At 38.6% G+C, this 19,843-nt stretch overlaps 1 long non-coding RNA gene across 2 annotated transcripts in view; it reads left to right on the plus strand.

Moving 5' to 3' along the window:
• The window catches only part of LOC139828493 (uncharacterized), a 147,819-nt gene that overhangs the window by 21,923 nt on the left and 106,053 nt on the right, over window positions 1-19,843 (plus strand). For both annotated transcript variants that reach the window (XR_011740169.1, XR_011740170.1), the window contains exon 2: window positions 12,925-13,069. This is a non-coding gene — a long non-coding RNA (uncharacterized lncRNA). The remainder of the gene's footprint in view (window positions 1-12,924; window positions 13,070-19,843) is intronic.

Genomic DNA, 19,843 nt, shown 5'->3' on the forward strand with positions numbered 1-19,843 from the left:
TCAGTAAGAAATGGATGTATATAGGTTCTCTTCAAATAGGAATACTATGTCCCTGGTATTTCATCTCTTCCTCTGCAAGGAAGAAATTATACAGATGAAAGATCTTTGTGCAAGAAATAAAAGGGGATGAGCAAGACAGCTTTCTGGTACCAAGTGGAAGACAGTTCACACTTAAGTGAGTTTCTCCCAAAGATGCAATCATAGCAATGAGTTTGACTCCCTTAAGCTGAAGGTCTGCAAACCGCTCTTTAAAAACTCAGATGTTTAGGTATGTTCCTGAAAACACTAGTACATGTGGAAAGCTATGGCATAGCTGTACCATGGAAGCAGATGCTTGATTTGGCTCTGGGTAGCTCCACAAAACAAGAACCATGGCAGAATATGGTGCAAAGACATCCAAACAGATCATGTGTGCTGCACTACTGGAAGCACTATGACCTGATTAGCATGAAGGATTGTATAGCTATAGGCCTTACTTCATAGCACAGCTTGAAGATATAACAACATAGGCAGGCATTAGGTGAGCACGTTTTGCTTGTGACATTTTTGCAAATTTAGTATATTTGAAACTGAGTCTAATAATGGACTGGACTTCCTACGAATATAGAATATTGGAGACTTGTTTCTAATGGAAAAATTTACTATGAAATGAAAAAGTTTTTTGTATTTACCTCTTTAATTCTGAAACAGTAAATTTGATCAAATTTCTGAGAGATTTAACATGCTCAGAGTCAAGTCAGAAGTAGAGAACAAGTCTTTATGCCAGTTAGATTTCTTTGTCAGCTTCACATTCTTTTCTCAAATAAAAGGCTTTGTGCTATTTGAAAGAAATCAACTAAATTTATCCTCACTCTACAGTTTTCTCCTGTGTTCAGTTCCATTAAAATCCTTTCCATAATACAAGCCTCTTTCTAGATATGACTTCTTGTGGTTTACCCCAGATGGAAACATGCACCACACAGCCACTCACTAACTTTCTTCCCCACAAGATGAGAGGGAGAGAATTGGAAGGGTAAAAGTGAGAAAACTCTTGTGTTAAGTGCAGTTTACTAACTGAAATAAAATAATAATACTACTAATAATAATATAATGAAAAGGAAGATAACGAAGAGAGATAAACCCCAAGACAAGTTATGCAAATGCAAAAACTTGCGCACCACCAACTGACCAATGGCCGTCTAGTCCTTGAGCCAACTTTCTGCCTAATTTTATTGCTGAGCATGATGTCATATGGTGTGAAATATATCCTTTTGGTTAGTTGGGGTCAGCTGTTGGGGCTGTGTACCCTCCCAACTTCTTGCCCACCCCCAGGCCACTTGCTGGTGATGGGATGGGTGGTATGAGAAGCCAAAAAGGCCTTGGTTCTGTGCAAGCATTGCTTAGCAATAACAAAACCATTCCTGTGTTGTCAGCACTGTTTTCAGCACAGATCCAAAACATAGCCCCATACTAGCTATTGTGAAGAAAATCAACTCTACCTCAGCCAAAACCAGCACAGACAAGATCAAGTGTTTGTTTTTCTGCTTTTCTGTACATTAAATGCACAATAAAACAGAAATAATCCTGTTAATGATTTTAATCAAGGCAGAGATTCTAAACATCTCAAATCCCCTTTCCCTGCTATACCAAAGGTCCAGGATAATGAAAGTAAAATACAGAAAAAAGACTGATATTTTTAACATGTAGCAATTTCAGTTTACTATTAGCCAGATTCATCTTTATAGTGGCTGACTTGGGTTGGTATTTTTGCAAGTATGTAAATTAAAGTGTTGTTAAGACATGTTGATTGCAATGTCTAATGCTTTTAGTCCAAGGCTGGCAGGAAGTTATTTCAGCCAGCATCTGTCACTGTCATTTTCATATGAAGACCTAATACTGGAACACAATTAAAAACCCAAGTCTCTGATTGTTGCTTTGTCAGTACTGTTCTCTTTTTCTTCTAGCTTTCTTCTATGAAAGTGAAAATAAGGGGGACCTGTCAGAGTCCAGTACTGTCTGACTGGGTTCTTTTTAAGTTTTCCATGCAAGGAGTTTTTCCTTTACATTTCAAGTCCTAAGTGAAGTATTAAGATTTATCTTAATTGAGACAGCTCTAATTTGGGGAGGGATGAAAAATCTAAACTATGATAATTTGATAGGCACAAGAACAGGTGCCCATTTTTTCAGGGAGAGCATCTGTCTGAGAGCTTGTGCTGGTTTATTGTCAGGCTACTCTTGGAATGAAAAGAGAAGATTTGAAAACCTTCTGGAGCTAATGAACTAGTTTTATCAATAGCATTTACTAAAGTGATGTTACTCTAAGCAAGTTTTTTGTCTCCTAATCACTGAATACTTTCAGAAACAAATTAGATGCTTTATATCCTACATTTCAGATCTCTAAAAGGTGATCCACACTTCCCTGTTTCAGATGCTTCTGTAAACTAGGAAAGGAAAATAGTTATTATTAGGTGGGTATAAATTCATAGAAATCTTAAGTGAGGGGTAAAGCGCTCCTCCCTACCTCCCCTCCCCCCCCCAATAAGGAACATTACTTCATTTGTTTTGTTGACTTGAAAATTCCTTCACAGAAGAGGTTGTCCAGCATTGGAACAGGCTGCCCGCGGAAGTGGTTGAGTCGCCATCCCTGGATGAATTTAAAAGATGTGTAGATATGACACTTAGGAACGTGGTTTAGTGGTAGACTTGGCAGCACTAGGTTAACGGTTGGACTTGATGATCTTAAAGGTCTTTTCCCACCAAAATGTTTCTATGATTTAATGTTCAACTATCTAGTTTACTTATTTGATATATTGGGTGTTCTGTGGGATTTTGATTTAGCACAGTGATACAGCAATATACTGAAATCACCACACAAACACAATATCGCAAGGTGAATGTGATTCCTGTTACCAGTCCCTGTGTGCTCACTGTCATGATGCTGAGTGTTCACAATCATTGGGAAAGAATATGTGGGTTGAAGCCAGCTGAAGCCTATTGCTGTCTTTGAAGTTTGTTTCATTAGTAGTCCAGTTTTCAGAATTTATATTGAGCTGAGCCATATGTATGCTTCCCCACCCCCACTTATCCCAGGAAAGGCTGTTCTTACAACCTGGTGACCCACTGGTACAGCAGTATACCTAAAAACTAAGGTTACCCCTAGCCCTCCTTATGTTGAAACTATCAGCTTGCTCTATGGTAACTGATGGTCATTATGTTATTCCCTGAGCTCATTACTTTTGTCTATCTCCTCTGAGCTGCTTTCCGTTGTGGGGCTGTGTTAGTCGGTTGCGTTCCACCTCTTGGCTCAGACAAACATTACTGGTGTTACACAGTGAGCTTAATACGTTCATCATATGAGTGACGAGCAGTCTTACAAGACCAAATTCTGTAGTCTCAATAGTTTCAGAGAGACTTGAGTAGACTTCAGAGTAGTGTTTGACCCTTCGCTAATTACGCTGATTTTCAAAATACTTTGGCGATACACATAAATGAATCGTTGACCAGGATGGAAGCATTTAATGGGATACTGGTGCCCTAAGAAAGATTTCTGATCTAGAAGAATTAATCATAAAATCATAGAATTGTTTAGTCTGGAAACGACCTTTAAGATCATAAGAGTCCTACTGTTAACCTAGCACTGCCAAGTCTGCCACTAAACAATGTCAGTAAGTGCCACATCCACAGTGTTACCATAATGGATGTTTCTGATTTGATAGTGCTAGTATTTTTTTCTGTAGTGGATTATCTTCTCTGGAGGCTAATATAATGCATGAAAACCATGGTTCACTTCAAAGATTTTGGTAATCCTAAAGATCAAAGGTATCTGGAAAAAACACCTAGAAACCCTTAAATTCATATAACGGAACTATGGGATTTAGAAAACATTGAATTAAAGGCACATTTGAAAGCTTTATGTCTGTATTGCTTTACCATTCTTCCACTCTTCTGTTTTACACACTCTTGTTGAACAGAAACTGTTCTCAGTAACAAAACTCTGACTATCAGGATAAGCCAAAGGTCAGGACTGCTCTTCAGCTCTCTCTGGTCCACAGCATACATTTTGACTGTTCATTCTCAACTATCCTTCCATCCTGCCTAAAAAACCTTTACAGCTGACATGTACCAGTTAATAGCAACTCAGAAGGCAAAGAAGTGCTGGTCAGGAAAGGAATTAAATTCAAGATGCATTCAATTTCCAGCTAATTGGTTCTGGTTTTCTGCTGGTTTTATTTTTGATACTTTCATTTCCAATCACTAGTAGAGTCTGAAAAAGAACCCAGAAGAAAGTACCAGGGAAGGCTGGCAGAAAAACTGAGTCTGGTTCACCAGTGTTGTGAACATAACACTGACTCAGACTGAAATAACAGTTTAGCACCAAAATAAATATTCCCTCTTCTGTGGAAGATGTGAGGGAGGAAAAGGATATCTGGCTTACACAGGAGATGAATCTGTTTATACAATGCAATGCAAGTTTCCTTAGCTGAAGGTGACCTGGGGAAGAAAGATGCATCTGTGGCTTAGCCAAAATAAGGCTGACCAGAAAAATTCTCATAAGTCATTTTCTTCATAGGAATATAGGAAAGAACCACCTCAGTTGTAGTTCATTCCTTCAAAGTAACAAATTGCTGTGCAGCTTTGTTGGAACTTGCTGGTTTGCTGAAATTACATCATTTTGCTCAGAGCATTTTCATTTCAGCAAAGCTGAGATACGGCTCTGGTAGATTCCTGCTAGGTTTCTGCTGGCTCTCCTGCCTCAGCCTTTGGTAAGATGCCTGGCGGAGTGATAAGCAACAGAGAGCCTGACAAAGGAGGAGTTTCTGGTACCTCTCTTCATTGCTCCTTGGTAGGTGAAATCTGCAGGCTTTTTAAGACTCATAATTCCAAGGCAGCTTGGTAGGTGGACTGCCACTGACTGAGGATTTGCTTTCCTATTTAAACTGTGGGGGGATAAGAATATGACCAGCATTGAATGCTGATCACAGATTACAGCTTTTTAAATAGGTTTGCAGACAGATAGGCAGGAAAAAATAAGTCAAAAGTTTTCGTAACATGTGAAGGGCAAGCCTTTCATGTGAAAAGATGGGGTTTTTCTTTATTTGAGAAGAAAATAAATATATGCTGTTTTAATTGAATTAAAATATTTATTTGATATTGCTGTTGCTTAATAGCAAAATCCAAAAATAAAGTTGCAATATATTACCACAGTAATAAGACTATCTTACTGGGCTGCTGTATGTTTTTGTCAGTAACTGAAAATTAGATATTCTAAATCTTGTTATCACACATAGATTGGAAAATTCATATGTGAAGTAGATCAAATGAAATATAGAAGGTTTGTTCTTTGACGCTTGCCCTGTCTGATAGTTTTTATCACCAAATTGTCCAGTTTTGGCTGAATGTGTTGAAAGAGGGGGAAAAAGTAACAAACTGTTAAGGCTTATCCATTCATTAATAAATGTTAGCCTGACTTCAGAAATAACTGTGGCACCCTCAAATAGCTTGTCAGTGGTTATAGATGAGTCTAGGAGAAGTGGCAAAGTATTAATTGGGCTCTATTAATAGGGGTTATACCACCTAGTCTGATGCAGACTAACGTTTCTGATATCACAGCGACAATTCAGAATTAGATTTGGTCCTTTTGCAGAAAGATTACATCTGTTCTTTGAAAATACAACCCCCTACCACCACCACCTTACTCCCCTATTCATACACAGTGGCATTTTTTCTCTGTGGTCTCATGTATTTTTGCCTCTGGCATTTCCAGTGTCTGAGGTTCCATCTCCCAATAAGGACTGACGGAACAGATGGAATGTGGAGACTCTCTGCAACTCTCCTTTCTTGAGGTTGCATTAGCCTTACTCTCTTTCATTTCTCTCCTGAGTGATGGTTGAATTGAAATGTAAATGTATTCTGAACATTTTTTTCTAAAAGGGATTTGATTCAGGCAATTTTATATATACCTGAAAGATTTGCTTTAAGAGAATGAAATAAATTTGCAGTGCCGTCTTGCAAATATGTCTTCAAACCCTGTTAGCTTTCATCTCATTTTGATCAGCTACTTGCTGTTTTGTTAAGCACATGATTTCTGTTGATGTCTTGAGGTCAAGCAGGAAGTGGCTGTGAACATGGTCTTCAGGGTCACAGGGAAAATATTTCCTTTCAATATCATTCTGCAATTGTTATTCCATCTAGGATATGCATGATACAAACCCTTCTTGATCACTGTCCTAACTTTTTTCTTTCCTTTCACCTCCTAATGATTTCCAGGTCTGGCTTCTCAGCTTGCCCTGGAGGAGCTCTACTGTAATTTCCCATAATATTCCAACCATATATCTTTCAATTCAGTACAAATTGGCAGTGCTACTGCAGCCAACATGTATATATCTTCCCGTCTGCCTTGGGCTGCTCCTCCTTCTAGAATGTATTTCTACACCCGTTTCTGTCTATAGGAATCCATACTTTCTATAGACTTTTTTCTGGAAGTTAAGTAGTGCTGTCAGCTTCCTGATTAGAGCAGGTCTCACAGGCTGCAATTACTTCATGTTTCTTCTTAGATTCACATACTTGAGTTCCCCCTTTCTTGTTTATTATGTCTTGCATTCTCAGAGAAAGAATGGAAGGATGCCCACATGTTGTGTCACTGGCTTCTACATAATAATTCTTAACCCCATCTTTTTTCACTTGCTAGCCATGACCTCATTATTTCTTTCTGGTTCGATAACAGTTATCCATCAGTGGCTTTTTCCCTGAATAGTGTAGGTTTCCTTTTTATCCTTTAAAGCCGTTTTGTTTTATTTCAGATCCAATGTGTGTGGTAGCTACTGTGAATAGCTATTACACGTCCTCTTCCTTTATTGAAGTAGAGATTTCAATATAGGAAGTTTAAGATAAAAACAAACAAAAAACCCTACCAAAAAGCAGTTTGAGCTACATTTTCCTTAACCTGTGTTTGTAACAGGGTGGAAGATATTATGCAGGCATGTCCTTATAAGGGCTCTGATTGAAATAGGAAAGTTAAAGCCTCAAGCAGCATTGTTAAAGTTTACTTCTCGTACCTGACCTGCCATCTCATAAGCCAGCTGCCTTTCCAGCTCTGCACCAACAGGGATTTCAGTTGTTTCCACCACAGCCAAGAAGATCAAGCATGAAGACTAGGATCTAGCCCTGTTCTGTATTGTTCTTGGATTAGTTACTGCTCAGTGATTTTCATAATTTTCTCCATTCCCTTTGGAACTACTTCCCACTGTTAATGGTTCATTATAATTCTCTTGAAGGCCATGGAATCTATCAGGATCATTGTCGAGTTCAATTATTTATTTCACTGGTTGTTTCTGGACAGGCATTGCCAGCTTTCTTTTCATTAGTTTTCCCTGGTTTTAGTGTTGGCCTTTATACACAAAGCTCACCCTAGGGCTTATCCACTACTCATCTATTCTAATTCCCAACATATGTATGTGGAGGCTCTCACAAGGGACTAGGAGATAATGGTTTGTGATGGTAGAGCTAGCACAATAGACAGTTTTTCTATGCTCTCTTTGTGTTATTCCACTAGAATGAGAATATGTATTTTTTTTCTATACCATCTTTCTGAGCTGTTCCTTCCCACCCTGTCCATACACAGGGAGAAATCGTGCAACAAAAATAATTGCAAACATTTCTTCTCTGTGCAGCAGAGAGATCAGTGAGCTTGTGAATTTTCATGTGACACAGAGCAGCACGACAGGTGCTGTCATATATCTAAAAGTCATTGTCTGGGGTGATTACTTTTTTAGCCAACGGAAGAGTATGTGTATTTAATAAAATGCATTTTAAATATAATCTGAGTGCTATTGTGCTTTGTGGCAATTGCAACAGGAGTCTCCTTTGGTTCCCTAAGTTGATTTCTGCTGAAATGTTATAATAGATAGAAGCATAATTGCATAATCCATAAAATTGCATGTTGCCATCTCATATGCATTCAGATCTGATTAAAATAATCTCTTCTGCCATCCTGTTTGTATATTTGCAAAGGTCAAATGTGATATTAGGCTTGACTATTCAACTGCAGGATATAGAGGAGTTTTAATAACATCTGTAATGTGATATACATGGAAGCCTTTCTGTTTACAAAATGATGCCTACTGATCTAGAGGGTCACAGGCACATTTTTTTCTAATCTATTTAATTGCAAGTTGTGGTACAAAACCTAGTCAAGTCAGAGGGTAAAGTGTGAACCTGACTGGAAAACTTTGCTGTTGCCTTGATGATGCTCAATATTGAAATGCTATTAGTCTTCAGTCAATTATCTTTTTTTTTTTTTTTGATCTTTACACTCATGTTGCATTCAGAACACTTACTGCAATAGTTATTTATGGGGAAGCATGTATAATGTCCTTTCTCTTTCCCCTCTCTTTGAACAAGTAGAACATGGTTCACAATACATTAAGTGCAGTATATTTGAATGCTATAGCTGTTTTCAGTGGACCTGTGACCCAGCTACAACCGACTAATACCCTGCCGGAGTAGCACTTGGACACGTAAACCTGCCAGTATTCACAGAAATGCCAGAACACTTTGTGTGAGGTGTGTTTCAAGTAATTTTGACAAATACCTTTAATGCTCTGGAGAAGTCAGAAGGACTTTGAGAAGTGCTGTTATATAATCGTATTCTGTGTATTTCATGTGGACTTATGCGTGTAGATCACAGAATCACAGAATGTTAGGGATTGGAAGGGGCCTCAAAAGATCACGTAGTCCAATCTCCCTGCTGGAGCAGGAACACCTAAATGAGGCTACACAGGAATGTGTCCAGGCAGGTTTTGAATGTCTTCAGAGAAGGAGACTCCACAACCCCCCTGGGCAGCCTGTTCCAGTGTTCTGTTACCCTCACTGAGAAGAAGTTTCTTCTCAACTTTAAGTGGAACCTCTTGTGTTCCAGTTTGAACCCATTACCCTTTGACCTATCATTGGTTGTCACTGAGGAGAGCCTGGCTCCATCCTCATGACACTCCCTCTTTATATATTTGTAAACATTAATAAGGTCACCCCTCAGTCTCCTCCAAGCTAAAGACACCCAGCTCTCTCAACCTTTCCTCATAAGGGAGATGCTCCACTCCCTTAATCATCTTGGTTGCCCTGTGCTGGACTCTCTCCAGCAGTTCCCTGTCCTTCTTGAACAGAGGGGCCCAGAACTGGACACAATATTCCAGGTATGGTCTCACCAGGGCAGAGTAGAGGAGAAGGAGAACCTCTCTTGATCTACTGACCACCCACCTTCTAATCCAGCCCAGGATGCCATTGACCTTCCTGGCCATAAAGGGCACAGTGCTGGTTCATGGTCATCCTGCTGTCCATATGAAGGAACTGTATTGATGGTAGCATTGTGATACCACGTAAGTGTTCAGGATTTTGCTTTAAGTTATATTCCTGTTTTAATATGGAAACTGGAGAGACTGGAAATGTGCAGTCTGGCAAGACACCAAACATGTCAAACAACAGAGGTTTTGATTCAGATCTTGGCCTGAGGAGGTCTGAATTTCATTTTCAGATCCATAACAGATTCCCTATGTTATTTTAAACAAATTATTTTGTCATTCAGTGCTGGAGCTTGCTCTTTATAGAAAGAGGCAAAAATTATTGCAGTGCTGTTTGCAATTTTGTAATATCTCCTGTGGTATACACTCATACTTTTCTTTGAATCAGAAGCTCCTTTGGCACTGTTGCTCTTTGTACCTTTTTGTACCTTCTGAAAAGTCTGCTCAGAACCTTCCTAAATTAGGTCAAGGTTAATTGTTACTTTAGAAAGGATATTAAACACTTAAGCAGACTGACTTTTCTACTGAAGGTGAACTCTAAGGGACCCTTTGTAACACAAATCCAAAGGGCCTTTAGATTTGTTCTTAGTGTCTCTTATATAACTAGAATTGATTTGCAGCAACCAGCAGCTGGATAATCTATGTGAAATCAGTTGGTGTTTTCATCCTGTTTTCTCTGTCTTGCAGTTTCCTCCTCCTTTTAATCAATAATGTTGTGGTTATTAGCAGTCCCTAGAAAGGCCAAAAATACAACAATATTGAAAGTATGTGGGTGAGGTCATAAAGGCTGAATGATGGATTACATGGGTATTCCTAGGCAAGCTTTGATTGGCTTGTACCTTCAGACAACTCCTGTTATGATTATTCTACAAATGAGTATATGCACTGTTTGTTGGGGGGGTTATATTGTTTAAATAAATGTTTTTTAACAACAAAATTTTCATAATTTGATCTTGGTTCAATCAAAGTAAAACAAAATAGTTACCCTGAATTAATATGATACAACTGACAGATCAGACCCTTTCCTTCTCTTGTTATTATATCCCCTTGTAGTCAGAATGCTGTGGCCCTCTAGCAAAAAGAGTTCAGACAATGTGAAATAAATTCACTCTCACAATCAGTTCTTCCATTTCCACATCCAAAACTCATTAGAACTAAACAGAAGTATTCAAAATTAAATAAACTTTCCTACTTGGACAATGATTTGGACCCATTCCTCTCGTTATACAGCACCTTTTTACATCCTTCAGATGTTACATCTTGATTCTTTAAAAATGAATGAAATGGGAAAATTAAGTGTGTTTTTTGTTCTCCACCTCTGTTGGCAGATTATCTTTTGCATGGCTGCATCAGTGACAAACCAGAAGCTGTTCTTTCACAAGCCTGTGAGTCTCACCTGAAAGTATTTATGTCTGAACTTAGTTTTAGGTTACATTCAATTTGAGCCACATTTGTTTCCAGTATATTAAAAAAATGAGATAAATATCTATATTTTAGAAATCACTTGCACTGCGTGGAAAATATTTACACAATATACTGGTTGTCAATGAAGTCTAAACAATATGTACTCTTCAATGCAACCTACTGATATTACAGGTGTTAACTACCTACCTACGCCTATACATGGACATCTTCAGATGGCATTCTTGGATTGAGTATTCTGTGCAGGAGCTTTGTGATTAACCAAAAGCAGTCAGAGCTTTATTACCTACCCCTGCCTTCCCTGGTTGTCTCCTACCACTTTAAAACTTTTACTAGTGTTTTCTCTTGTATCTAAGATTCTGGATTATATAGACTCTGATCTGATTTGGCAGGGCAATTGCAGTTGTTCAGTGCACTGGTATGATGCAGGTTGAAGTGCTCTGTTTAATCTCATTACATTAGTAGTCATGGGACAAATTGGCAGAGGGCAGACAAACCAGGATGCAGCTGGGACAGTGTAGACACGTGCTCTAAACAGAGTTATTGTCTACCTACAGCAAGATGTTAGGGTCAATGCAGTAGTTCTGTGTCTTAAGAGAAGACATGACCTGTTTTTTGTTTTGTGACCTGGTCGATCATGCACATAGCCTCTCTAATTCTTAAGAATATTTGAGGATAACCCTGCAAAGAATTCAATACCTTCTCTTCTTGTAAGAGTAATTCCTTGGAAACTCAATGTCCATCTATTGCAGAAACCCATCATGACAACTGCTCCCATGCTTTTCCATTGCTCAGGACAGGGACAGTCTAGGCCCTTGACAAACTGTCCATCATTGATCATTAACTTTACGGGATTTTAGCTCAGTGCAGCAAACCATGTAAACACGTTAAATAATTATCCTTTGATTCCTCCAAGTTTGTGGGTTTTATTGCTTCTGTGGTTCCTAAGAGAAACTATCATGGTCCTTTGTTTTGAAGCTCTCACGTTTGTTTTGGTTTTGTTTTTTTCCTTGATTTTGTTTTCCTTTGTTCATGGATCGTAGAAGGGGTACTTGAGCTATCCTGAACCACTGATCTTTCCCTGTGCTGTTCTGCTATGTGGGAGCAAGTGATCCATGCTAACTTCAGTCCCAGTTTTGAATATTTATGAAGAGCAGCGGCTAATCTTTCCTATCTGTAATCTCATGATTCTTCAGGATGTTATTTCACTCTGCCTAGCTTTTCCATTATGCATTTACTCTCTCTACTTCAGTACATTTCCCTCTTACTACTCAGCTTTTTTTTTTTTTTGGTAGGAAATAATGATGCTTTCCTTGGTTTTGAAAGAAACTTATCTGTCTAATGTTCAAGCTTTTCAACTTTTATATGTCAGTGCTGTAAGCAATTTGCTGAAAAGCAAGGGGTTTTGGTTTTTTTTCCTGAATGCACGAGGTAGAAGCAAAGAGGAGTTGATATGTGTAAATTTTAGCCCTCTATGGATGCAAATAACAGTCCATAGAATGGGTTATTTTAGTCTTGGATAAGATTTTCTATAAGAAGTTGACTATTTCATGAAGAGATGTATCAGAAGTAGGTATTTAGATATATGTGTGTGTGCATATATATGTAGTAGCTATTTTTATTTAAAAGAAAAAGTATTAAACAGAGCACAAAAATCCAGAGTTGGCATTATATATAATGAGAAAAAGGTAGAAGAGAACAAGTTCTAGGGGTAGATCATAGTGCCTGTATACATGATGCAGCAGTTTAGGCCTGGAGATGCTTCTGCAACCACTGTTTGAAGCAGAAGCTTCTCTTCAGCTAGGGAAAAAATATGGGTTACTGTTTTGAAAACATCTGAAACTTTGATGCAGTACCTAAACTGATTCTGTTCTCATTAGCATAGCTTTTGAGCCTTCAACTTAATTGGCCTCAATTACTGTTATACAATGCCAATGTAGTGGCAGGTGGCAGTTGAAGCCTGAGAAGTCTAAATTGTAGTGAGAATGGATTTGCAAACTTGATTTTTCTTTTTTTTTTTTTAAACCCTTAAAATGTAGGGAGAGATTTGCTCTAAAGGAAAGAAAGGGGGGGGGGGGGGGGGGGGGGCGGGAAGACAACTCTGTGTTTCCTAAATGTTGAACTGCTACTAATTGAAAGGATAGAACTGGCTTAGAAATGTTCATGGGAACAAAAGGTGATCATTCAAATGGCAAGGTTATGACAAGTCTCTTATACCGTTTTCTTACAGATATTCTCCTCAAATGGGAAATGCCTGATGTTTAACAGCTGATCAAAGTGGATGTGCAGTCTCTGAATAAGATCTTACCGCTTCTGTAGGAGACAACTTCCTGAAATTGCTTCTAGAAGAGCAGCGGCTTCTTCCAAAAGGAAAGGTAAGCCTTTGTGATGTGAGACAGTATGTGCCTTCCCTGAAAGATGTGAAATACAGCAAGAGCCTGAGAAGTATTTATCAGACTGCAGAAACATCGCCCTCTTCTGGGAACAGAAATACCAAGTAAGTTGTTGAGGATGTTTTTCAAAAATGCAAACGAGGTGCTTTGAACTCTTTTATATTTATGACTGTATTACTCTGAGGCTGTTAAGAGTTTTAATTTTGTAGTTACCCCACCTGCTGTTTCGTTATTAAAACCTTAGGTCTGATTAATCAAAAATGTATTCTGCAGTCACGTCATACAAGTTCTATAGAATTTGTATGCATGAGTATACTGTAGAAGCTGTCCATGTCTGAAATAATCTGTAAAGTTTCTGATAGTGTCTTATGAGAAAGCAGTGTTGTGAAACAGGAGTATTGTACCTAGAGTCAAAACATGATGCTGCTCTGAGAAACTTCCTTTCATGGTATATTACACACGCACACGTTACATGCAAAGGGAGAATTCATGCAATGCTTATTTTCATTAACACTTAAAGATGCAGTATGCCAAAAGAGTATGGCTGACAAAATGGCAAAAATAGTGGAGCACCTTACTGAATACTTTGCTTACAACAGAAAAGCATGATGAGAAATTGTATTGCAGTTCATGTTTTCATGAAGATCTTCATTGGATATCTGAATAGTGAAGCCTTCACTCTTTCATGTAGTCTAGGGATAATTTAATTCTTCAGTCTATTCATAACTCCTGTTGTGGAAATTATTCTTTTCTGGCCTATGTTTGTAGAGAACCTAGAACTGGAATGTTGCTGTGTATCTGGACTTCTGTTCTTTGCTGCAGTTGTTTATAGCTTGCATAGGAGATCAGGCAGGTAAGTTCTGCTGGTCGTGTTAGTTATTTTCCCACACTGGTGCTGTCACATCCAGCAAGTATAATGAGAGAAAAAATAGTAAATTTGAGGACACTAGTGTCCAGAGTTGAAAAGGGACAGAAGGTAACAGCAGTGGGGCTCACGTGGAGGACAGTATTTGTGTTACTTTTGCAATACAAACAAATATTAGCAGTGATAGTGTCGGCAGGTAAATGCTTCAGAGTAGTTGTTTCAGTGCAGCTGAACACTAAATCACAGCTTTCCCTAGTCTATTAGACTCAAACAGAATGAAAACAGCTTGTCTAATGTCTGGAGCAATTCAGAGAAACAGTTAATATTAATTCACAAGGAATATATTGCAGGAGGTCTGTTAAGATTAAATTTACAAAGCATAATTTCTAATCAGATGAGGTACCTTTTAAAGAAATAAAATGGACTTGCTTTTGGGAGCCCAGTCCTTAGCTGACCTTTCTGGTTGCAAAGCAATTAGTTTCATACACGGTGCTTATGCAGTATAAAAAGCACTGTGGAATGGCAAAATGTGTAAAACTTAGTGGCAGTGAATGAAATTTCTAAAGAAAAAGAACTGCTAAAAATAGACGTGCACCTCACAAGATCTTATTCAAGTTTCATGTACTTAACTTTATGCTGAGGCAAGTGAATTGGATCCAGGTACACGTATGTCTGAAAGTTCTTCCTTGCCATGACTTGACCACGTGAGCATTCATGTATGTCCTTAACTTTCCTCTCCTTTGTAGTCTGATTGCTTTCATCAACTATCACTGGTCATTTCTGATGCATATGTTGTGCTTCTGCTAAAAAATGGAAATGTAGCTCTGTATTTGGAGCTTATCAGGGTCGTTGCTTCTTCCTTCCAAGAATCATGGACTGATACTTGCTTTATTGCTTCCTGTGAGATCTGGAAGACTCAGACCACTACAGCAGGGTGCAGCAAGAGTGGGCTGCTCTGCAAGAAAAAGTGACAGCAAAGGTAGGTGGGGCAACGGTTTCTCTTGAGCGAGAACAGCAGGTGTGGTTACAGTACCCAGGGCTAACAAGCACCCAGGGATCATCAGACAGACCTGTAGTGATAAGGCAAGTTTGAAGTCAAGTCAGCAAGGGAAGTCTGGAATCAGAGAGGTACAAAGCTGGGCAGAGTGTCACATACAGCATGACGAGGGCAAGGGTCTGAGCTTCAAAGCAGTTAATGAGTCAAGAGGAAGAGACCCGCCCTGCACATAGGGCTTCTCACAGCTACTTGTTGCACAGCTCTTTCTCAGAGCTTAGTGGTTTTCACAGCACTCTGATCCAAGGTTACATAGCTGGTGCCATAGCAGAGTTTTGGCAGCTAATCCCCTCTGAGAGAGCTTGCAAAGCCTGCTGGTACATTCAAGTTGCTGACATATGCTAACAGCCAGAGGATAGGAGGATTCTAGAACCATTATTGAGGCAGCCGCTAAAACCAGCCTTGTACTTTGTAATTATGCAGGGAAATTGGCTGGGTAGAAGTTGGACAGCTGAAAGAGTATTTGGTCTGAACAGGATTCCCTTCCCTAACAGTTCTGGGCTTGTAACTACTCTCATTTATGCACTGTTTAGCTCAAAGAAAGGGAGTGTCATTTTCTGAACATGTTTGATCTAGCCAGTTAAAGACTAATACCAAGCTCCTGGAACAAGTCATCCAGCTCCAGATGGTTACCCACATGTTCTGACAGTAGTACCATCAGAGGAGAATTCAATGTGACAATGTATCTGGCTTTTGACTATATTTCATTTCCCAGTGCTATCTTTGGCAGAAAATGTGGCGGGCTGGAACTTAGCTTTAGGTATCAGAAGCCCAGTGCTAAGTATTGGCAACATCATTTAGCATTTTCAGAGGAGACTAAAGTGGATATTAAGCTCCTTGAATTTTGTTGTACCATTGAGTTATGTGCATCTCACGTTCTCTGCATTTATCTCGTTTGCCCTCATAGGATGGCCAGTTACTCTAGAGAAGTCTTACCAAAAGAAAATGGAATATAGACTATTTCAGCCTTTGAAACTCAAATTCCCAGCCTCCTTTCACGTATGCTGGGAATGTGATGCTATAAAAGAGATTGAATCTGAAGCTTGTGGTAATAAGCTACTGAATGAGGTGCCTTGGAGGGATTTGATCTTTTAAATAGCATTTTAAAAAGACTCTAAGTAATGTAAAGGTATACCAGCTTGTTTTCAGGGGAGCATGTCATGATTCTCGTATGGTGCATAGTGTGTGCAGAAAAAGTGTGTTGCAATTTAGCATGGAAACATGCTAGATTCAACATCCTATGTTGACACCAAAGAAGCTGTTGTTCAACCTAGTACTAGTCATTTCTGTCATCTGCAAAGATCAGCTGTTGAGACCAAGAATGAGATGTTTTTAAGACTTGTTACCTCATGTGGTGTTTAAGGTTCCGAGCTTTGCCTGAGCAGGTGTGTGCATCAGAACAGGCAAAGAGTTGCTTTCATTTAAACTCTTTTCAGGAACATCACAGGAAAACTTTGCTATTCAGGATTACTTCAGTTGCAGGGACTGTAGGCATCAATAAGAACAAGGTTTTACCTCCCGCAGACGCTGCTATTCTTTTAAAGATCAGAAAAATAAGCAAGGCTATTTTAGCATTTATTAATAGCTAATTTGAGGTATAAAAACCTATTTCTGCTCATCCTTCTAAAAAAGGGTTTAACATAAAAGTATGTAAAAATTATCTGGAGAATGTTATGCTATTTTTTTTACTTATCCACCCAGTAAGCAATAGAGCTTTCAGTCTAGACTGTGGATGGTTTTGGGGTAATGCCATTTTGCCCTCCTGGCTAGACATAACCTCTTGTATTTGAACTCCCAAGAAATACAACTGTACCTAGGGAAAAAGAAAAAGCTGTTCTAGGAAATATGTTTCAAAGGAGCAGCCTGATTGCTGAGGCTCTTGTAGAGAGTGGATAGGTTTTCCTATTGTTTCTTCTGACCCCAGCTCCACTGTACACCACTCACTTTGCCTCCTGAGGTAATGAGTAAAAGAAAAGGAACGGAGGGATGAGTTAGTCTTTTTAATTCGAAATCCAGGTGTTTCTTTCTGTCAAGAAGACAGCAGGCTACCCTTGCTGTGCAGTTGATCAATAGCACATCTGCTGAAGGGGAAATGAAACCAGATTAAAATTCAAATAAAATTGTACCTTCCTATCTCGCTTCATCTAACTCTCAAAAGTCAGTCCTGTATTTGGAACTTGGGCAGATACTCATGCCTTTTAGCTTCATATATCAAATTTAGTTAAGTTAGGGGCCTGCATTTGCTATTTACTTAAAAGAAAGAGACTAGTTCCTAATTTATAATACTGTCATTTGTCTTGTGGAAGATCCATCATTTTTTTTAGTATTTAAGGCCAATGCTTAAAGTTAAGAAAGCTGTTATCATTCAACAGTGAGGGTACAGATCTTTAAAATCTCGAGTGTGTGTTTGAAACCTATCAGAAAACCAGCCTTGTCTTTTTGGGCCTGAAATACTTCAGAGTTTTGAGTACTGTGGAAAGGATGTGCTCAGTTTGCGTTTTTGTGAAGTGATATGAATTGTTATGTCCTGGTAAACGTAACAGCTACAACTAGGTTGTAGCTAGGTGTGTTGTATATAGTGTGAGAGACCAATAGGGTCATCCTCATAACTCCAAATGAAAGTGAGCTTTACAGAAAACCTTCACATCTGACTTGTCCAACAAAAGCAAAACAATTTCCTATAGTTAGGCTTTCTGGTTTTATTCTTAGTAATTAAAAGCAAGATGAGATAATCCATAAGTTTATCTGAAATGAAAATCAAAGACAGGTATTTTGGCCTCAAGGTCCTCACTGGTGGGACAAGCTCCATCTCTCTGAAGAAAACCTGCTCTGCATGTTTTACAAGATTTTTGATATGACCTGGAAATTACGACTTTGTAGTTTCAGTCTCCTCTGTGTTTTAAACCTTTGTGGAAGTGATATCCACAAAGGAAGAATACTTAACTGAAGTAATACTTCATATGGAGTTAAATAGACTTCAGTCAGCTGGTGCTGGAGCTTTGTTTTTCTCTGTGTAAGCTGTGAAAAAGTATCACCAATGATCTTGGTTTTGATAGACAGTATAAAACAAATGTGGTAGGGTAGTCAGAACCATAGAACTACTGGGAAGGGGGAAAACTGGCATGACAGTGAGTAGAAAATAATTGGCCAAGAATTAATGACAAAATTGCATGGAATGTAGGAACACAGGGTGTGAAACATTGTTCTCCTTTTTGTTTTTACCTATCTCAAGTATAGAATGTGTAATCTAACAACTTGGGTTAAATATAGTGATCTGGGGAAAAATATCAATATTCATTAAAAAGCAGTTGCAGAACAGTTAGGGTTGGAAGGGACTTCTAGAGGTGATATATTCCATCTTCACTGCTGAAAACAGGATCAAATTAATATCACCTTAGAAAATAATGAGTTGTTATTTCTTGGATTTCAAATTAAATCTATTGCATTTGCTTCTGGCTAAAAAGCTACAAACTACAAATGCAAACTATTAACACGGTTTTCCCTGTCTCACCAACTACTGCCTGAATCTCATCTGTGTTCAAGGGCTACATTTCTGTCACTTTCCAAAGTCAAAGGGAGACAGAGCTTGTACATCTTTCCAGTACTGGAACATTTCCAGTGTCTGTGAGTTGTGTGGTGGTTGGTAATTTTTGTTGTAAGTTGCTGGGAAATCATGTTTTCTGTGATAATTCAAGGGTCAACTTTGTCTTAGAAAATCAAGATAATAATAAAAATGTGTTTTTTCCTCATTTCCTTACCGCTGTATTGAAGTGGTAAGGAAATGGGTGACTATAAAGCCATGTTTTGCCCATGTTTAGTTTCCATATCAATCTTCTGCCACCGCTTCTGTGAGTATTTTGCATAGTAATGCAAAAAACTTTCCATTTATCAGGTCTCTGGCATAATGATACACAAAACAGTGTGATGCGACAGGACTATGAACTTATTCAAAGTCAGTATCAAAATTTCCAATTGTTCTTTATAGAAAGGGGGAGACAGTTCTTTTCTTCCAAAAGGCTTCATTATGCTGTTATACTAACGACACTCTTGCTCCTAGCAGCTACACCATACACACAGTTCCTATGGGTAAAATTCCTTGCTTCCCTCAAAACAGTTCTCATCCAAAACCAAGTTATGCACATATTTAAGATCAAATTTTGCATCTGAATTGTTCTTTAGAATGTTGTTTAGTGTGTTATCTGAAGTAGTTTAGAAATATTAATAACACTTTACAACTGCAAGTTAGACTATTCCTGGCCTCAGTTCGATTATCAGGGGTAGATCACTTGAGTAAAACACATATATTGAATTTTTTAAAGTACATTTTGGTTAGAAGTTGGATACAGAGGGCATTATGCATATGTATTAGAATTATTTTATGCAAAATCTTGAGAAATAGGAATAGCAGGTTCTCAATGTGTGAGGATCACAGCATCTGTTTCATTAAAACATGCATACAAAGGTCATGCCTGTTTCATCAGCCCCATGCTGGCAAAATATTAGTATTTAAAAGTCATTTATATTCTTTCAGTGATTTAGGATTAGCTACCATTTGGTAAGAAGCTGGATTGGTTTCAGATTCTGCGATGCTAGGTGGGATACACAGTGGATTCTGCTTCGCATCTTTGGCTCTACCTGCTCATCAGTACATCTCTCAGTGGGAAAGATGTTACAGCCTTGGAGAAATACCTCATCTGGCAATTCAGAGTACTTGCCTCTGCTTGAGGAAACTAAGAAGAATTTGGAGAATATCTGCTATAAGCCTCTAAGAAACCACTTCAAGCTTTTATCTTAGCACTAGGGTGTCATGAACTTCTTAGTCCCTGAAACTAGTGAC

This window comes from Patagioenas fasciata, chromosome 8, assembly GCF_037038585.1.
Source record: "Patagioenas fasciata isolate bPatFas1 chromosome 8, bPatFas1.hap1, whole genome shotgun sequence".
Lineage (NCBI taxonomy): Eukaryota > Metazoa > Chordata > Aves > Columbiformes > Columbidae > Patagioenas > Patagioenas fasciata.